This window comes from Nyctereutes procyonoides, unplaced genomic scaffold (assembly GCF_905146905.1).
Source record: "Nyctereutes procyonoides isolate TBG_1078 unplaced genomic scaffold, NYPRO_anot_genome, whole genome shotgun sequence".
NCBI lineage: Eukaryota > Metazoa > Chordata > Mammalia > Carnivora > Canidae > Nyctereutes > Nyctereutes procyonoides.
Window position 1 is genome coordinate 68,571,306 of NW_026575135.1, and position 21,515 is coordinate 68,592,820.

General features: G+C 44.4%; 1 pseudogene; it reads right to left on the bottom strand.

Annotated features, from left to right (window-relative positions):
* Positions 1-11,797: 11,797 nt before the first annotated feature.
* On the bottom strand, positions 11,798-17,572 carry LOC129494642 (60S ribosomal protein L23a-like; annotated as a pseudogene).
* Positions 17,573-21,515: the final 3,943 nt, after the last annotated feature.

Below are 21,515 nucleotides of genomic sequence, written 5' to 3' on the forward strand. Positions count from 1 at the left end.
ATAGTCTCATCGGAGCTCTATTTGAGAAAACTCCTCCCCCTGCAAAATTCTTTGCTTCATCCATTTTAATTCAACCCAAAGATGCAATAACCCCTCTTCAGGTTTCCAACTGATCCACAGTTCATTTGTATGTAGTTTGACAACTAAACATTACTTGATACTCAAAAGGTTATTTATGGAAACACGTTGAACATGGTCCAAAAAAAATTAAGATTTTGTTTTTAAGTAATCTCTACAGCCAACATGGGGCTCAAACACAGAACCCTAAGATCAAGAGTCATATGCTCTTTGAGCTGAGCCAGGGAGGAGCCCTAGTCCAAAATGTTTTGAGGAAGAAGATAAATGAAGTTCAATTATTTGTGTCAATTATGTCAGTTCCCAATTAATCTAGGAATATAACTCACTGACCTAGGCTTAATTTGTGGGCTTTAATATTCTTAGGTTATGGTGATCCATGATATTGACCTTTTCTACCCAACTGGCCTTTTTAAAAATTATTTAAATTGTAGTTGGTTAATATATCATATAATACTGGTTTCAGAAACAAAATTTAGTGATTCATCACTTACATGGAACACCCAGTGCTCATCACAAGTACCCTCCTTAATACCCATCACCTGTTTCATCCATCCCCCTACTCACCTTCCCAGTGTGTTCTCCAACTGGCTATTTTTCTAAGTCTTTCCAATCTAGGTTCCCTGTGATATAAGGACGTTGGGCTACCTTTGGCATTCAGGTGGCTACTATTCATTTGGACCTGGACATCTGGGGAATCTGCTTGTGCATTAATAGAAGAAGTGGGTGCAAGATGGAAAAGAAGCCCAGACTAAAACACTAGGTATCTACATGTGCTGTAAAAATAGCAACTGAAATTAGGCTGGCCATCCTGGTCTTTACTAGGAAGCTTGGATTGCCAGTGTGAGGACATAGTTACAGATTGGATCTCTTATACACAGATGAGCTAAATCTTTAGAGAAAGGTTAGAGAATTTAGATTATTGCATTCCCCCCCCCCATACTGACATTCTGGGAGAGAATTTTGAATAATTTTAGACCATCTGTATTTGCTGTTAGGGTTTCAGGATTTTGCAATTCCAGTCTGTTAATTGACATTACCGACATAATGGAACTTTAATGCACATTATTCTATTCCTTAGATCTTCTCATCTTTGCACACAACCTCAGTAACCACCTATTTGCCAATGGTTCCATGGTTTGTCTCCTCCAGCCTAGACCCCTGATACCCAACCCCATTTATACAACTGCCAACATGCCATAATGTGTCCTTGTGTTTCCTAATAAATACACATTTGGTCTTTGTCCTTGTTCTTGGCATGGAGCTCCTAACAACCCTTGGAACTTCCTAAGGGAAGAGCTCGACAAAGATGCCCTCTGTTAGGTTAATGGGGTGACTTTGGACTAGCACCTGAGGATGGAGGGTGGTTGCTGGTGGACCCAGCCATGTAATTAGAGGGTTGGAACTTTCAGACCCTCCCCACCTCACCTCTAGAGAAGGCAGAGGGGCTGGACATTGAATTAAGTCACCAGTGGCCAGTGGTTTAATCAAACATGCCTACATAATGAAGATTTCATAAGAACCCAAAAGGAAGGGTTTGGAGAGCTTCTGAGTAGGTGAACACGTGGAAATTTGGGGAGAGTGGCATGCTCATAGGGCATATAAGCTCTGTGTCCCTTCCCCTGTATCTTGCTCTATGCATCACTTCCACCTAGCTGTTCCTGAGTTATATCTTTTAGTATCTTTTGGTGATCCAGTAGGTAAAATGCTTCTCTAAGTTCCATGAGCTGCTCTAGTAAACTCATCTATCCCAAGGGGTGGGGGAGGGGGTCATGGGACCCTCTGATGTATAGCCAGTGGATCAGAAACACGGATAACTACCTGGACTTGTGATTGGCTTCTGAAATGCAACCAAGTAAATTTGGAGATCTAGTTGGCTTTATGGAATGATTCATGAGTCAGGCCACATCCCATCCAGCACATAGAGGAGAGCTCTAAGGAGTTGTATAAAATGGAGGTTTTTAATGGAAGGAGCACGAAGCAAGGGAATTATTGGCTAAAGAAAAGGAATGTTCTAGGTGAGGCTGCTTTCTAGGGGAACAGCAGGAGTTCTGGCCCTGCAGATGACCCTTTCTTTGTGGGGGATGGAGAGAGAGAGCCAAGTGGCAGACTTGTTGGTGCTAATGAAAAGATTCCTGACTGATCTGTTAAGGCTACATTTCTGGGAGAGAGTCAGAAATGCAATTAGATTATATATTAAGCACTAGTTTGAGAACTTGGGTCTAAGTGATACCATTTTGGGCTTGTGGTCTTTTCTTTTTTTTTTTTTTAATACATTGAACTGTAGAATCTGATGCTGTCTCCAGGTAGGTAGTGTCAGAATGGGGTTGAATTGAAGGACAACCAGTTGTTATCCAGAGAATTGTTTGGATGTGTGAGGAACCTCTCCCCTCACGTTGGAATCGGGTATAGATCCTTATATGGACATTTGGATGGCTCCGTGGTACCTCAAAAATAAAGTGCAATTTCCCAGGACTCTTAACCCTTGCTCTGCCAACTAGGCAATTCTTATCAAAAGACAAGCTATTTTTTTTTAAAGACAAGCTCTTAAAAGTCTTTTATTTATTTACTTTTTAAAAAAGTAGGCTCCATGCCCAATGTGAAGCCCAACTCAGGGCTGAATGTGAGGCTTGACTTCACAACCCTGAGATCAAGACCTGAGCTGAGATCAAGAGTTGGATGCTTAACTGACTAGATCCACCCAGATGCCCCTATTACAGATATTTTAAAAGATACAATAGTGCATCAGAGGGATAATCTAGAAGATCCATTTGGTGTCATCAATCACTCGTCAAAGTGCACCAGAAAATTTTGTCAGCAAGTTGCTATACCACTTCTGAAATTGTAATAGCACAGATAAAGGGCTGATGGCTTCTGGTAAATTCTTCCCACCTCCCTAACTCCTGATCAGTGTCACTTAAATTCTGGCTCAATAGCTCTCCTGGATTTTTGCCAGCAACGCTTTCATTTGGCATGCTTTTTGGAGCTACCATCTGGGGATCCTGGTACTCTGTAAGGAGCTCTGTCTGGAGCCAGGGAGGTTTGAGTTCAAACAGCAGCTCTTGCTGCCTCCTAGCGGGGTGACCTTGGCAATTCATGACCCCCTACGCCCTCCCAGGCAAATTCCTCATCTTAAAATGGGTAGGATTTTGAAGTAATGTATGCCTGCATAAGTACTCAGTAATAATCCCTCTCGGTGTCCATCAACAGATGAATGGATAAAGAAGCTGTGGTCTATGTATACAATGGAATATTCCTCAGCCATTAGAAATGACGAATACCCACCATTTGCTTCAATGTGGATGGACCTGGAGGGTATTATGCTGAGTGAAGTAAGTCAGTCGGAGAAGGACAAACATTATATGGTCTCATTCATTTGGGGAATATAAAAATAGTGAAAGGGAATAAAGGGGAAAGGAGAGAAAATGAGTGGGAAATATCAGAGAGGGTGACAAAACATGAGAGACACCTAACTCTGGGCAATGAACAAGGGGTAGTGGAAGGGGAGGTGGGCGGGGGGATGGGGTGACTGGGTGACGGGCACTGAGGGGGGCACTTGAAGGGATGAGTACTGGGTATTATATGTTGGCAAATTGAACTCCAATAAAAAAATACACACAAAAAAAGAATCCCTCTCTCCTTCACAAAGCCCCAGTTTCTTTAGAAGATTCTCTGCAGTCCTGCCACCCAGTGGAATTTGTCTCAGTTCTAAGGCTCTATTCAGTGACATGAGCATTCCTTTGATCTTGGTAGATTGAGGAAATAAGATTATTTCTTCCTGTTTTGTTTGTTCTCTGATGGTAAGTGTTGTGGTTTTTTGTTTGTTTGGTTGGTTGTTTAGTGTCATGTTAACATAGAATATGCTTGAAGGAAAGAAAAATTTTTTCCAGGTAATTGAACCATTTTATTTTTCAAGTGAGACTAGTATATGGGATTGGGTGGTGAAAAGTTGCTCTTAGATTGCTGTGTGGCTCCAATGAACAATTCACCTTGGAAGAACCTCTTGAGATGAGTTTCCCTCATAGCTTGCTCGGCATGATGTCTGGCATAGAGTGGATGTTCTGGAAATTCCAAGCCCCAGTCAGGCTGTGCTACAGCTATCACCACATCCACATTAACATCTGCATTACAGGGGCACCTGGCTGACTCAAGTTGGTCAAGAGTCTGCCTTCGGCTCAGGTCATGCCTGGGATGGAGCCCTGTGTTGGGCTCCTCGCTCAGCGGGGAGTCTGCTTGAGATTCTCTCTCTCCCTCTGCTCCTCTCCCCGTGAACACATGCTCACTCTGTCTCCAAAATAATAAGTTTTTTTTTAAAAGCTCATTGCCGTGGAAACAACCCAGATGTTCACCAGTAATACAGTAAATAATGAAACACTTGTACAGTAGAGTATTACAGAGACCAATGAAAATTAACTACAACTACAGACAAAGTAAATGAACCTCACAACGTTGTGCAAAAGAAATACAGTGCTATATGTCCCTATGACATTTGTATCAAGCTCAAAACAGGTGCAACCTAAATTTACTAGAACATAACCCCATGAGGGGAAGGATCTCTATTACTATTATTCCAAGTGCTTAGAACTGAGCCCAGCGAATATTAGATGCTCATTGAGTATTGACTAGCCTTAACCATGTTGTTTGGGGATATATATGTGGGTGTCAACATATAAAGAGATTACCATAAAAGTCAGGATAGGATTACCTGTAGGGTTGAGGGAAGATATTAGGAGAGGGAAGGAATGGATGGGGAGTCTTTTGAAGTGCTGGTCATTTCTTGACCTGGGTGGTAATTTTAGGAGCATTCACTTTACTTCTGAAGCTATCCATTTGTTTCATGCGCATTCTTATATGTAATATTTCACAGTGGAATAACTAATACAACAGTCTTCTGGTTTATTTGGTTTCATTTTTATATCCTTATTTTGGAGCATAGGCGAGAGAAAGGTACAAGTGGGGACTTTGGGAAGATCATAAGGCAACTATTCTTACTGGGACTCCATGTGAATGTGGTGGGGTCAGACACTGGGGACCACAGAGCTCCTCATTTGTTTGCACCAGGACATCTTGGAGTGGCTTAGGTACCACAGACATAGATGGGTTCCATTCCTTCTTCACCACTTATTGGCTGTGTAATAACAGGTAATGTAGAAGTAGACAGTTGCCTCAGCTGTGAAATGGGCATGACAGGAGCCACCTTGTAGGGTTGGAGAAATTGAGGATTAAATGAGCTAAGCCATGTTATAACGTATGTTCACCACCAGGACCTCAGCTAACCCATGTGATGCTTTTGTGCGAATTAGAAAAGACATCCTGCTTGGCCCAGACAAGCCTCAGAGGGCTACAGAGCTTGGTGAGCAAACAACAATATTGTGTTGATTAGGAAGAGACACCCAAGGGGAGTGGAGGTAAATGAAATAGGCAAAGGGAATTAAAGGTACAAACTTTGAGGTTTGTTTTTTTTTTTTAAGATTTTATTTATTCATGAGAGACACACACACACAGAGAGAAGCAGAGACACAGCAGAGGGAGAAGCAGGCTCCATGTGGGGAGCCCGATGTGGGACTTGATCCCAGGATCCCGAGATCACACCCTGAGCCAAAGGCAGATGCTCAGTCACTGAGCCACCCAGGTGCCCCCAAACTTTGAGTTATAAATAAGACATGGGGAGGCACTGGGCAGCATAGGGAATATACTGTAACAACCTTATATGGTGACAGTTGGTAATGAATTACTTTGGTGATCACTCCATAATGTATATAATGTTGAATCCCTATGCTGTACACCTGGAACTAGTATAATATTGTGTGTCAAGTACACTTTGGTGGCTGAGTTCCAGCCCCACCTCATCCCCTTGATTGTAGAACTCTGCAGCAGCCTTGGTGCTTGGGATAGAGTTAATGTTTAATGTAACTGCCATAATACAGACCCAAATTCTTATCCACTGAAAAGACAAGATAGGCATCCACTAAGAATCCTTGGTAGAAATAGAGCTAATTTCTTTGTGTTTGAGTTTGAGAAGTTTTTCATACCACCCAGAGGAATCATCTCTAGTGGATCCCCCCCCCCCCACTTTTTTGAAGATTTTATTTATTTATCCATGAGAGAGACAGAGAGAGGCAGAGATACAGGCAGAGGGAGAAGCAGGCTCCTTGCAGGGACCCTGATGTGGGAGTTGATCCTGGGACTTGGGGATCATGCCCTGAGCTGAAGGCAGATGCTCAACCACTGAGTCACTCAGGCCTCCCTCTCTAGTGGATCCTATTGTGTGTGTGTTTTTTAAATTATTTTTTTAAGTTAAAAACTTTTTAAAAAATAATCTCTACACCTAATGTGGGGCTCAAACTTATAGCCCCAAGATCCAGAGTCACATGCTGTACTGACTGAGTCAGCCAGGCACCCTCCTATTGTGTTTTAAAAAGCAATTTTAGAGCAGCCCAGGTGGTGCAGCGGTTTAGCGCCGCCTTTGGCCCAGGACCTGATCCTGGAGACCGGGGATTGAGTCCCACTTCGGGCTCCCCGCATGGAGCCTGCTTCTCCCTCTGCCTGTGTCTCTGCCTCTCCCTCTCTCTCTCTCTGTCTTTCATGAATAAATAAATAAAATCTTAAAAAATGCAATTTTACTGGCAAGAGTGATGATTTGGGAGCCTTCAGATCCATGGCTTTGGTCTCTGGCTGAACTTGGAAGGTGTGAATAGTAATTCTCTATTTTTCAGTTTCCTCCTCTCTCTTTTTTTTTTTTAAAGATTTATTTATTTATTTGAGGTGGGGAAAGAAAGAGAGAAAGCAAGCTAGCATGAGCAGGTGTGGGGAGGGTAGGGGCAGAAGGCAAGGGAGAAAGAATCTCAAGAAGACCGAGTATAGAACCCCATGGGACTCTATCTCATGACTCTGAGATCCTGACCTGAGCCCCACCCAAGAGTCTGAGACTACATCAATGAAACCATCAACGGGGGTGCCCCCGTTTCCTCAACTTTAGAATGGGAGTTGAACTGGACCTATGTCCAGGGAGCTTGCTGGGTGGAATAAGGGGTGCTTTAGTGAGGATGTGATGTGATGAGAGTGGGGCACTGCTGAATGGGTAAAGCCAGGAGTCCCCTCCCTCACTTCACCCAACTAAAACATTACTTTCTAGCTTTTTTCTAAAATACAAAATTCTGTATGAGAATTCCTTCGAAGACAGGGTTTTTCACTGGACTGGGTGATGCTCTAAAATCCTTTTTCAAACTTGTCTTACTTAAAACCCTTGAAGAGGCCCCAACATAGAGATGAACATATGAGTTTGGGTATCAGACTTGGCTCTACTGTCTTCACTTGAGTTGACCTTGAGCAACTTACTACCTCCAGGAATTGAGGGTTGCTTTGAAGGTAAGATGAGTGATGGGTTTTGCAGAAGCATAAATGCTGAGAAAAATGTTAATTTTTTTAAAAAGATTTGTATTTATTTATTCATGAGAGAGACCTAGACACACACAGGCAGAGGGAGAGGCAGGCTCCCTGCAGGGAGCCTGATGTGGGACTGGATCCTGGGACTCCAGGATCACACCCTGAGCTGAAGGCACTCAACCTTTGAGCCACCCAGGTGTCCCGATAATCTTAACTGGGAATTGGATAGGTCCTGGTATCCTAAATTTTGCCTTTTCCATGGACCTCATAATCACTCTTCTAAGCTAGAGGTTTCCTCAAGAGCAACGATGTCTTGGTCAGTGTGCTGAGTGACCTGTATTATTTTATGCAGTTTTAGACTTGGAGGAGGGCCTGCTGCCCTGGAGAAAGGGAACTATGTTCCCCAAGTATTGAGGGAGGTGGGTAGACTGTTTTCCTGCAGTTCTTCTAATGAAGCTTAATTAACAAATTCCCTGACTTCCCTCCTTTTCTACTGCAAAGTGATTCTGTTTAAGCAAGTCTGGGAGAAATTTCACTTCACTCTACCTTCCCGCTTTTGAATTCACAGTGCCTGGGTGCAGTTTGCTCTTGGGGAACAAAACAGTTTTGTTTTGATGGCTGGGTGATTGGCCAGTGACAGCAGAGGCCGGTAGGGACTTTGGGTTTTTGCTTACAGAGTCATTCACACGGGAAATGGCAAGTTTTAACAGCACAAGTCAAAATCCCAATTAACCGGCTATTCTTGGGGTATTCAATATAGTTGGAGAGCAGGTCTTTCACAGTGTAACTCTCTGGATTCTTTTCTTTGATCAGGCAAGTGTAATTGGGAGGATTAAAGCCACCACAATTGGTCAGGAGTAAGTGGGGAGTAGATTCTCAATGAGGACATTGCCCCCTAGTGCTGGAATGTAGCTGGGCCAGGAGTGCTCCCCAGCTCAGACCTCGGTTAACACTTTTAACCAAAAGAGCCAGATCATTGCCCTGATTTGTGATTTATTTGTGGGTTCTCAAAAGAATTCATGGTAGTTGCACAGGATAATAGAAACCTACAATTAACTCTAACTGTCGCCCTTTCAGATGTTGGTTGGAAAATGAACACGGACATTTCCAGGGACTGTAATTTTCTGTAAGAATAAGGTGAAGATGGGGGCACCTTTATAAGTAGCAGCTCATTTCAGTGACAAGTTTTGACTCACAGGATTTTTTTCCTTCTGCATTGAGGGTAAATGGTTGGTTACCATGTGAATCTTGCCTATGGAACATGGAGCCTTTTGTCCTTCATGGAAGGATAATCTTATACTCTTTATATATCTTGTATTAAATATCGTTGGTGTTGTATTCTGTAAACAATATCAGGATATTGAATTCTGCTTTTGTTTTTTTTTTTTTTTTTTAACTCGGCAAACAAGGCAGAGAAAAGTTTGGTCTGGGTTTTGTTACCAGGGAGAGTGAGTATGTTAAAGTGGCTCCTCTGTTTGACCACCTGTTTTACCAGTCAGGGTCCAACCAGGAGACAAAACCCATATAGTAATTTGAAAACGGAAAGTTAAGCATAAATATTAACTCCTACCAGGAACTGAGGTAACAAGGGATTTGGCTAGTAAGGACTAAAGAAAATATTAAAGAATACAGGAATAGGAGCTAGCTGAGAGAGACAGGAATCAAGAGGAGAGCAAATCTGAAACCCATGCCCACCCCTCAACCCCAACACCCACCCTCCTTGTCACATTTCTGGGCTGAGTTCCAGACCTCATCAGAGAGTGTGCAGCTGTGACCCACTCCATGGTGGAGAAATCACTGAGGTGCCACATTGGTGGAACGTGCTAGAAACAGGTCTGGGGAGCTAAGGAAAGCTGTTCAAAGGGAGGTACCATGCTTGAGGACTGAAGCAGGTGTCAGAGGAAGCCGACAGGGAGCTGCTGCTGGCTGCCAGCTGCCTGCCACCTAGGCTGCCTGAGCAGAGAGTCCTGGCAGCTGTGTGTAATTCAGGAGATTGCTGAGGAGCACCGAGGAGCCAGGAAGAAAACTCTTCCCCAGCCAGTGCTCCTCCCACGCCTTCTACTGACAAAGCTTAACAGGCTTAACACGGTGCCAGCTGGCAAAGGCAAAACACAGCTTCCTTCATGGTGCAGGCAATGGAGGGTGGATTGGGACCTGTGAGTCAATAAATTGGCTACAGACACACTACATTTTCTACATCTTTCAATATTACAGAGCATTCCAGAGGGATCTGCTATCCTCACACTGTCCTCATTGTCCCTGCTAAGCTGTGGGTGCTGGGCGCGGAGGATACACTGTGAATAAAGTATTCTGTGATGTCTACCTCATAGTTCATGGGGAGAAGAGCCACCTCAGTGAACAAGTAACCTTGGCCAAAGGAGTCCACTGGCAGAGATGGGGTGTGGGGAAGCTCTTTGGGAAGTGGGAAGACCTATGAGGTTTAGGAAATTTAAAATTATTAGGGGAATGATGACTTCACTGAGGCCAGAGGGCATGATGAAGGAAAGGGATTGCTGTAGACTGAATGTTTGGGGCTCTCTCTCCTCACCCCTTCCCAAAATCATGGTTGAAATCTCTACCCCCACAGTGATGGTATTAGCAGGTGTGCAGGTAGGGACTCTGAGAAGTGAATAGGTCATGAGGGCAGAAGCTTCATGAATGACTGTTGCACCTTTATTGAAGAGACCCCACAGAGCTCCTTCTCTCCTTCATGTGAAGACACAGCTGGGCTGTTGAGGAAGCAGGAAGCCCTTTGTAGACAGCAAATCTGGCAGCTCCTGATTGGTTTGCTTTCATCTGTGATATGTTTTGGGTATGCTGGTCGGGTTTTGATTGAATAGGCTCTTCTACTTGAAAGACAACTAGCATTTAACAGTGGCTGAAAAGTCGTTAAAAAATATGTAGGTAAATAGGTAATTAAAACACAAACCTCCCGGGACACCTGGGTGGCTCAGTAATTGAGGGTCTGCCTTTGGCTCAGGGCTTGATCCCAGGTCTGGGGATCGAGTCCCACTTCAGGCTCCATATGGGGAGCCTGCTTCTCCCTCTGCCCGTGTCTCTGCCTCTCTCTGTGTCTCTCATGAATAAAGAAATAAAATATTATTTTACATATTATAATATGTAATTAGATTGATGTGGGACTCCGTCCCCAAACCTGGGATCATGTTCTGAGCCAAAGGCAGACGCTCAACCGCTGAGCCACCCAGGCATCCCAATTTTATAATCTTCTAAAGAAGGAACAGAGGGGCACCTGGGTGGCTCAGTCAGTTAAGTGACAGACTCTTGACTTCGGCTCAGATCATGATCTCAGGGTTGTGAGACTGAGCCTCGAGTCGGGCTCCTTGCAGGGTGTGGAGCCTGCTTGAGATTCTCTCTGTCTCTCCCTCTCTCTCTGCCCTTCTCTGCCTCCCTTTCTAAAATATATATTAAAAAAGGTAATAGAAGGATAATTCCTCTAGCATAGTTGATCATTATCTTTTATTGTTGATAATGGGGATACATAAAACCTACAACTTGACCCAAAGATACCCTCAATTGTTGTATCACTGCTACAGGTTTGTACCCGACGAACATAGGACCTCTCAGAAACTCTGTTTTGCATGATCCACATCCAAAAAAGGGAAATAAAAAGCATATATTAAAAATTGTACTCACAGCATTATTGAGTCTATTTTTTTTAAGATTTTATTTATTCATGAGAGACAAAGAGAGAGGCAGAGACATAGATGGAGGGAAAAGCAGGCTCCCTGCAGGAAGCCTGATGTGGGATTCGATCCCAGGATGTTGGGATCATGCTCTGAGCCAAAGGTAGATGCTCAACCACTGAGCCACCCAGGTGTCCCTATTAAGTCTATTCTTGACAGAATTTTATTTTTGACAATGTGTTGATAAGAATGAATGGCCTCCTGATGATTATGAATCTTGCATAGACGAGCCTCTCGCTCCATATATTCCCAACCTCCTCTCTCTTCAGCTGCCTTTTGTTGTGTGCCAGATCCAGGAGCCATTTATCAGTCTTACTTTTGCTCCTCAGCATTGGGTCACTTCCTTTCTCAGGGAAACAAATTTTCTCTTGGTTTCCACAGCTTCATATTTTCCTGGGCTTTTCTGTTGTCACAGATTCTTCCCTTTTTGGTCTTTGGGTCAGAGGGCTCCGTACTTGGGCCCCTTATTTACTTACTTACTTACTTACTTACTTACTTACTTACTTTATTTATTTATTTATTTATTTATTTATTTATTTATTTATATTTTCTTATTGAAAATTTATTTCTTTTGTATTTTAAATTTTTTTATGGTGATAAAACTTACAGATTTATAGCCAGATGGGATCAGTTTAGATGATCCCAGTTTTGTTGGCAACATCCAAAGCATCATAGTCAGGAGCCAGTCAAACATATGCTTTCTTCTCTCTGTTGGGCCTGATCAAGATGTTGACCTTGGCCACATCAAGGTCTAGAGCTTCTTCACAGCCTGTTTGATCCAGTGCTTATTGACCTTGACATCCATGATGAACACCAGTGAATTGTTGTCTTATATTTTTTTCATGGCTGACTCCGTAGTCAGAGGGAACTTGATGATGAGATAGTGATCAAGCTATCAAGCTTGTTTCTCTTGGGGGGTGCTCTTTTGAGGATATTTGGGCTGCCTTTAGAGACACAGGGTCTTAGATCATTGGAATGCAGGTGATGTGTGGATCTTCTTTTTTTTGTGTGTGTGATTGTGGACACCTTTCAGCACTGCTTTTTTGGCTTTCAAAGCCTTTGCTTTGGCCTAGGCTTTGGGAGGGGCAGAGGCTTCCTTTCTATCTTTGGTGCCGTCTTCGTGGAAGGGTGACTTTTTTTTAAATAAAGATTTTATTTATTCATTGAGAGAGAGAGAGAGAGACACAGACAGACAGACAGACATAGGCAGAGGGAAAGGCAGGCCTCCTGTGGGAGCCTGATGCAGGACTGGATCCCAGGACCCGGGGTCTCAACCTGAGCCAAAGGCAGACTCTCAACCACTGAGCCACCCAGGTGCCTGGGTTAATTTCTTATTTAAACTCACTCTAGTGATCACGTCCTGCCTTACCCTTGTATGTACTGGTTATAAAATGATGCCTCCCAAATCTACACCCTTGGCTTGGACCTCTCCCTGAGCCTTAAACACATAAGTTACTGACCTACTCACTTCCCTGCTTGCCAATTTAATAAACATCTAAAAAAATGAATTTGTTCAGAGATAGAGCATTTTATAACTCATTCCAGTTGGAATGAGTAAGTTACAGGAATATAGTCAATATAGGTGTTGGCATAGTGTTGTATGGTAACAGATGGTGGCTACACTCATGGTGAGCACAGTGTGATGTATAGACTTGTCAAGTTATGATGCTCTACACCTGAAACTAATGTCACCTTGTGCGTCAACTATACTCAAATGTAGATGAAAAGAAAAAAAAATGAGCATGTGTAAAATGAAACCCAGTCCCACCATTTACTCAGTAGGTCTGCCTCAGAGCAGTCATTGTTGGATTTTGCTCTTTGCCCGCACCCCCCCCCCCCCCGGCCCCAATAAGTGTTGTGCCCAAGACTGCAAATCCAAGAAACCACCAAGGAGCCGACACCGATGCAAACACACGAGGGTTTATTTACAAGCTCGAGCTTGGGTCCAAGTGTACCCGACACAGCAGAGCAGAGACTTGGACCCCGAGGTGGGTTCCAGCTTAGTTTTAAGGGCTGGTCTCAGGGACCTCCAGAAGGGGTGGAGCAATTCCTCAAGTGCTTTCAAGGGCATTGAGCTCTGTTCTCGTTCTAATAGGGGCTTCCTGCCCCTGGCTTGGGCTCTGTTCTCATTCTAATAGGGGCTTTCTAGGACGTTTAGCTGTAAGCTGTTTTCTTCCTGTAACTGAAGTAAGGTAAAGTTCAGCTCTTCTTCCCAGGGGCCTGGGATGGCTGTACTTGTGCTAACGTTGAACTTAAAGTGGAATGGCTTTAATTTTCTCAGCCTCCACAGTAAGTCCAGAATCTGAGCATTTTCAGCTGCCCTGGAAATTTTCCAGACCATGGCTACTGTGGCCTGAGAATCTGTCACTGCGTACCTCTTGGCTCCTCACATTCCTGTCTCACTGTCCTGGCTTCTCCTGGAACAGGATGGATGAGACCTCTGAGCTCTGGCCCTGGTGGGTCCTAGTTAATACCCTCTTCCCCCAGCCAAGTGGTTGGCTCCCTTCTGGCTTCAGGCAGGGCTCTGTGCAGAGGGCTTTCCCCGCCACCCTTTCCAGACTTACCCTCAGCCCTGCTCTGCTCAGCCCCTGACTTCATGCAGGGATTTGAGCGCTGGAAGCCCCTGCTCCCTCTTTGGTTACACAGGGCCAATTATACCCATATTCCAAGTAGAGGTAAATTGAAGATTATATGCCCATCTGTCACCTTTCACGGTGCCTGGCATGGTGGGTGCTGAAGAGGGTTCATTTTCTTCTGAACTGAGTGTTCTCAGTTTCCGAACAACAGGGATACTCCCAGAAGGCCACGAGGGGGGCAGATGGCTTGACTATCCCTGGGGTTGGTGGGAGGTGGGTTTAGATGGAGGACGATTCTCCTCTGCTAAGACAGCTCAATCCAAAGCAGTTCCTAGTCAGAGGTGGTCTGCATCTGGAGGTCTTGCAAGCTCTCTCTTTTTCTTGCCCCAGACCAGCTTTCTCGCCTTTCTAACTCCTAAGTGACCAACTGCTTTCAGGGTAAAACCCACCAGGGTATGCAAATGCAGAGAAGAGCATGTGGTGGCCCAGGGGCTCTTGAAAACCCGTCCCTGAGGCTCTCTCTCCATCTTGTGAGAAGCCTTTTTAAAAGGGTAGGTTCTTGGGACAACTGAGTGGCTCAGTGGTTGAGCATCTGCCTTTGGCTCAGGTCGTGATCCCGGGGTCCTGGCTTGAGCCCCACATCCGGCTCCCAACAGGGAGCCTGCTTCTCCCTCTCCCCATGTCTCTGCCTCTCTCTGTGTGTCTCTCATGAATAAATAAATAAAATCTTAAAAAAAAAATCCTCCCTGAAAAACGACAGTTGGCAATGCCTATACTGATGGGCTTATTGCTATTTGCATAAGAAACCAAAGGCCTTTGAGATCTCAATGAATTAAATTTCAAAGGTTGAAATTCAGTGGAGGAAAGGAGGGAAATTACCTCTGCTGGAACCTTCCTAGGGTCCCTCAAATGACAGCCTGTACTGGGAACCTGCTTCTGTGTGGTTATCAATCCCCGAGGAATAGAAGTCATTGCTTTCCTTTGCTCTATGTGAAATCTTGGGTTTTGTTGTTGTTTGTATTTGTACTTTCGGATTTTGATTTCATTAATTTTTTTTTTATTAAAGAAAAATTGGCATGCAGTGCTGTGTTAGGTTTAGGTGTCTAATGGAGGGGCTTGATATTCACACACATTACAAAGTGGTCGCCCCCGTGGGTCTGGTTATCATCTGTGACCAATGTGTTTATCAAACAAATGATTTCCTATTTTATTTTGTGCTTCTTTCCAAGAAGCTTGCCAAAACCAACCACTAAACAAACCTATAGAGTTACCAAAACATTAGCTTATTAAAAATAGAGTTCTTTTTGAATGCTTTCCCCATTACTTACTTTCCCTATAGTTTGCTAGAATTTCAATAGTTTTGGGAAGTCCCAGTTTTACATTATTCTCTAGTTGAAATATGCTACTTTTCAGCCTCAACATGACACTGCCTTTTCCTTATTTTGCTGAGTGTAAAACCATGGAAATGAGCCCATGCTTTTTTTCTGGATTTTTCCACAATGTCTAGCTGTTCCACCACCATTGATAAGTGCTGACTTCTTTTTAGTCAGTAAAACATCTAATTTTTTCTTCAATCAACATAGGGTTCAAAGTATCTGCGGAGAGCTGACAATCTCTTTCAGGGAAGATATGTTGGTGGAGCTTTTGAATAAAGATTAATCACCACCTGTCCCTTATATTTAAAAATTTATCAAGGGTATTAACCCTTTTGTCAAACATATTACCAGCTGTTTTTTCCAGTTTATTGTTTGTCTTTTGACTTTTTAGGGTATGTTTTGTCCCGCAAAAATTTTATATTTTTGTATGATAAGTCTTTTCCTCTTTTTCATTGATGGCCTGGCCTGTGACACATGCTCCTCTGTTTGCTCTCAGGAAAAAAAGAGAACATTTCCAATGACAGAGGTCAGGTGAGGTCATTCATGTGGCTTGAGCACCTGTAGGAGCTTTGGGGGAAAAAGACCGGCAGGCAGTTCCCAGGGTGGTAGTGATCGGTCACTGACTTGTGATTTGTGACTGCTGAGGACTCTGAGAGCAGCGTTGTGCACAGAAGTTGTATCATACTATGGGTGAACGTCAGCCCTCGGCACTTGGACACTATTCATTTCCTTCATTTTATTTTATTTTACTTTATTTTATCTTATTTTAATTCATTTAATTAACATATAGTGTATTATTAGTTTCAGAGGTAGAGTTCAGCGATCCATCAGTTGCCTACAACCGCTAGTGCTCATCCCATCACGTGACCTCCTTAGTGCCCCATCACCCAGTTAACCATCACCCAGTTACCTCAACCTTCCCCCCACCCTTCCCACAGCCCTCAGTTTGTTTCCCAGAGTCAGGAGTCTCTCATGGTTTGTCTTCCTCTCTAATTTTTCATCACTTAGTTTCCTCCACCCCTTCCTTTATGGTCCCTTTCACTATTTCTTATATTCCACATATGAGTGAAACCGTATGATAATTGTCTTTCTACAATTGACTTATTTCTCTCAGTATAATTCCCTTCAGTTCCTTCCATGTCAATGTAAATGTCTCTACCATCTTTATTCTTACTCCTTCCTACAGTGATTCTACAATTCTTGGTTCTGTCAGTAATAATTATGACATAATTTTGGTTCAGTCAATATAACTAGTGTTTATACTATTTGAGCTCATAGTCACATAAAAACCTGGTTGCTGGCATTCATGGTGCAGATGAAGGAGGTATGCTGAAGTTTCTTATTTAACCTTTTTTGTTTGTTTGTTTTTTGTTCTAAAGCCCCATTGGGCCCTCTGCTGTGATATGCATGGTGTCCTAGGATTTTGAGCCTCCAAGGCTTGATTTCTCCAGGGACTAAACCTTGGTTTCCAGGGTGGGTGGGGTTGGGAATTTTGGGTGGGTGAAGACCTTTGTCCCCTCCTGGTTCTGTGGGCTTGGTATTAAGGCTGGGACCTGGTTCCCAACTGTTCTGTCTCTAGATTTTCAACCCATTCCTTTGTTTCTAGTTCCTTGCTCTACCCCTGTCTTTGATTCTGGATGCCTCTCAGTACACAGGCTCTGCGGAGGAGGTAATATCTGTACTCCCCCCTGCATTGCTCTCTATGGGCAGTTAGGTGGAAATGGCAGTGCTTTGTAAAATCTATGGTCCTCATTCTTCCACACATGTACTAATATCCCTCGTCTGTCATTGTCTCCCTCCTCTGTCTTTGTCCCACTGATGATAGCTTTTTAATTTTGTCACTGTCCTTCTGGTTGAGTGTGTGGGGGGGGAGGAAGGAAGCAAGTACATGTGGTCCGTTTGTCATGACTTGCCTTGAAATTCACACGTATCTTACCTTGAGCAAAGACCCCAAAATGTACAATTTACTTATGACCCATCAGGCATTTTTGCCAGTTTATGACAAGTGGGAGCAGAGGGGAATGGGAAGGATGGGTCACTCTTTCCTCCTTATTCTTCTCTTTTCTCAGGATGTGGAGAAAATTAGGGTACAGAATTAAAGCTTGAAAAAGAAAGTCATTTTTGGAAGGACTCACTGTTAGTAAAATGTTCATGATGTCTCGAGGGTGTAGGAGTGCCAGTGAGAACTCACTGAAGCCCAATTTGCATGCTATGTTTTTGATGATTTTGATAGATTTAGAAACTTATCATTTTTTATGACTTGGGTGAGGATATTGTAATTTTTTAGAACACTTTTCCATTGGAAGATCAGTAAAAGTGTTACCATGAGGGTATGGTTGTGGCCTCCAGCATTCTGGCACACTTTCAAGCTGGGGCTGCCAAGTTCACATTCGTGGGGTGAGCTGTGAGGATTGTGGAGATGGTCCTCTGGCCTTACCACTGTGGGCTTAGACATTCTTGATGCTGTCTGCTGCAGACTGTGAACCCTCAAACTCTTCTTGGCCTGACTTTAGAAGCCTTGGCTTAGGGATGCCTGGGTGGCTCAGTGGTTGAGTGTCTGCCTTTGGCTCAGGTCATGATCCCCAGGTCCTGGGATTGAGTCTTGCATTGGACTCCCCGTGGGGAGCCTGCTTCTCCCTCTGCCTATGTCTCTGCTTCTCTGATGAATAGTAATAATAATAATAATAATAATAATAATAATAAATCTTTAGAAGCCTTGGCTTGAAGTTCAAACCTGCCCCTTCTCTTTCTGCTTGTCCTTCATGTGCAATGTCTCAATCGAAGGGAGTGCTCTGCCAATGCACATGACTGTGCCCTTGCTCGTACTGTTTCTTTAGAGAGACCTAGACCTGACACCAGCTTGGGGGTGAGCCCTGCTTCTGAAGGCTCCAGACTCGCCCTGGGTGTCCGGCAGATCTGAGCTTTGGCAGATCCGAGGGGGTGCTGACATTCGGCAGGGGCAGGGGTCTTGTTCAGCTTCTGGTGGCCTTTTCTCTGTCTTTGCTCCTGCTTCTTGCCAGTAGGTGGCAAGCTAGGCCTGGCAAAAATCACCAAGAGTCGTGGACTGCGCGGAGTTGACTTGATCTCACAGATCTGGGTTCCCCAGACGGGCAGGGCTGTGAAGAATTCTCTGTAGAGGTGCGAGGATCCTTAGCAGGTGTCTCCTAGGCTAGACGGAGGGTCATCGTACTAGTCAGCATGTTTCACAATGTGTTTGTGTCTCTCGTTCCCGCTCCTCCTCCCCTTGCCTCCCAGAGGCACTCCTGAATCTTTGCTGTGCAAACCCGACTAGCTCCCACGTTGCGATCGCTGTGATCGTGGCTGGCGTCCGGTTCCAGGGCTGCGGGCCTGACTGACAGAAGTCCTCTGAAGAGCTGATTAAGCTCAGGTGAGAGGCAAGGATTTGGGATAAAGCACGTCGGGAACTGCGGCCAGAAGCAAAGAGATTGGGGTCACCTCACCCAAGTCAAAGCCGGGCCTCGGTCAAGGGGGGGCCTGGCGGTGCGGGCTCACGCACTGGCTCTGATGGCTCAGGAAGGGCTGTGTCTGGGGCGGCCCTGGCACTAGGCCCCTGATCTGGTTCGTCCTGGCCCGGCCCCTCTGCCTCTTGACAGGCCTGTGTAGTGAGATAGTAAGAAGCCAGGTATTGGGGTCAGGGAGACACGAATCCGAATTTCAGCTCTGGCAGCATCTTGGACCCTGGGTTGGGACATGGTATGCACCTTCTCTGAGCCTCTGACTTCTCTTCCAGACGTGGTGACAATATTCAAGGGTGTTGTCCGGGGCAGATGTGACGGGCTTATTCCTGTCCCTGAAGGCAGCTAGGTGCTTTATAAATGGGGTCTTGTAGTATCATCAGTCATTCACTAAAGCATCACAAAAAAGGAAAAATAAAAGAGAGTTCTGGTCGTAAATAGAGTCTTTGGTCACAATGGGAAATAAATCTGGGAAAATAGCACTGAGCACACCTGTCCTGCCCTCGGAGGGTGAGCTCCACCTTCCCATCGTCCCAAAGGCAGTGCAGTATAGCCTTGTGATGGGTGGGAACGTCCTGAGCACGGCTCAGCTGTGTGCCTTGACGGGGGCGGTAAAAATACTGTTGAGTCATGAGGAGGTGCATCCGTTGGTATTCACTATTCACTTGTCTTATTTCTATTCAGATAGTAACAATACAGTATTTTCTAGTCCTCAGATAGGTAGCCTCATTTAGGAAGAAAAGAGAGGAGGATGTCCAGAGCACCCACAAATATACTTTTAAATGTAATGATGAGGGACACCTGGGTGGCTCAAGTGGTTGAGCGTCTGCATTTGGCTCAGGGCGTGATGCCGGGGTCCTGAGATCGAGTCCCACATCCGGCTCCCTGCATGGAACCTGCTTCTCCCTCTGCCTCTGTCTCTGCCCCCCCTCTGTGTCTCTCATGAATAAATAAATATCTTAAATCATAATATCTTTAATAATAATAATAATATCTTAAATTAAAAATAAATAAATATAATGATGAAGCCACACAGTGGAAAGCAGAAACCAGGAACAGGGATATTTCTCCCTTCCTGTCTCTTGGCTTCCCTTCCAGTTCTTCTCTTTCGGGGGTAAACAGCATCACACCTCAGACCCACAGTCCAGCCTAAGCTTTGGAAAGATGCAAATATCTCTGTGGATGGAATTTCTTTTGTGTGCACATGTGTTGAGTGTCACAGCCAGCTCTTAACTCATGGACGTGCGATACAGACATTCTGGTTTTGAAACCTCACATGCTTTAATTTTACTTTGTTCCGACTCGTGTTCTTCACTTAAGAGCTGGTAATAATGGTCAGCCTGTAATTTCTTTTCTTTTTTTTTTCTAAATTTATTTATTCATGATAGACATAGAGAGAGGGAGGCAGAGACACAGGCGAGGGATAAGCAGGCTCCATACCGGGAGCCTGACGTGGGACTCGATCCCGGGATGCCAGGATCACACCCTGGGCCAAAGGCAGGTTTTAAATCGCTGAGCCACTCAGGGATCCCCAGTCTGTAAGTTTCTGTAGTTGGGGGAAACCTGTGGTCTTCTGCTTCCAAGTCTTGTGCTAGATACGACAGGTAGGCATGAAAAAGCTAGAGATGGAGACCCCTACCAGCCCCTGCTCCCCCCATGCCCACCAGTTATGCCCCACAGAGGTAGACTCTATCCCACAGCTGTAGGATCCGCATGAATCCAGATGACAGGGGTATGCGGTTTGATCACAAGGAGCCATAAGGGTGAAAGCACAGGAGGTGAACCCAGGTCTCGCTGAAAAGTAACTGTTCGAACTGCTGTCCCATTCCAGACGTGTCAGTCATGTTATGTACACAAAGGTTAGCACCCTCAGTTAAAATACATTTTTACATTTCCTGTTTACTTTTAAAATGTGATTTTTTATTGAGCCAGTTCTGTGAAAGTGTCACTTTCTATTTCTGGTTTGAAAAGAAGGCAGTTGCTGATTTGTTGTAAGAGGAGCTTGGAGAGGATTTATGAGAATAGCATTTCTTTTGTTCTTTGCATTGAAAATGCAGATGGCAAGTTTCAGGTAGGCCAGAACATCGCTAGGTAGCCCCTGTCTCACTTTGCTGTCTAGTCTCCTGAAGCCATAGAAGAATTTGATCTGAAAGGAGGATGGTTGCTAAGTTTTCTATCACTAAACTTATTTAGAAAAAACCTTTTTTTTTTTTTTTTTTTGAGTAAGGTCTACACCCAATGTGGGGCTTGAATTCATGACCCAGAGATCGAAAATCACCACATGCTCTATGGACTGAGCCAGCCAGATACTCCACAAAATTTCTTTCTTTCTTTTTAAGAGAGAGGGTGAGAGAGCATGTGCGAGTACACTGGGGAGGGGCAGAGGGAGAGGGAGAATTTTAAACAGGTTCCACACCAGTGTGGAGCCTGACTCGAGGCTTAATCTCATGACCCTGAGATCATGACCCGAGCTGAAATCAAAAGTCAGATGCTCAACTGACTGAGGGAACTAGAGGCTCCACTTTTTGTGGCTGTCTTTGCTACCCGGACATCTGTTAGGACCTTTGGTATACAAAAAGATTGTTCCCCAATCTCTAAGGGGTTCGGGAATGCCAGTTGGTGGACCACCTTGTTCAGTACATTCTGTATTCTTACAGTCTCTCTCCTCTCACCCTCCCAGCCTCCCTCCCTCCCTTCATTTCTTCCTTCCAAAAACCCTGTGATATCTATCCATGAGTACTATAGTTACTAAAGCCAACCCTTGGGATGTATGACCATGGGATAAGATAGCAAAAATTGAGATCATCCTGGAAATTCTTAGACACATGGTCTTGTTAACCAACCTTGTAATTTTCATGACAACATCAGGATTTACAGCATCTTTAACCACAAGTCTCACTGATAAAACTTACTGATAAAATA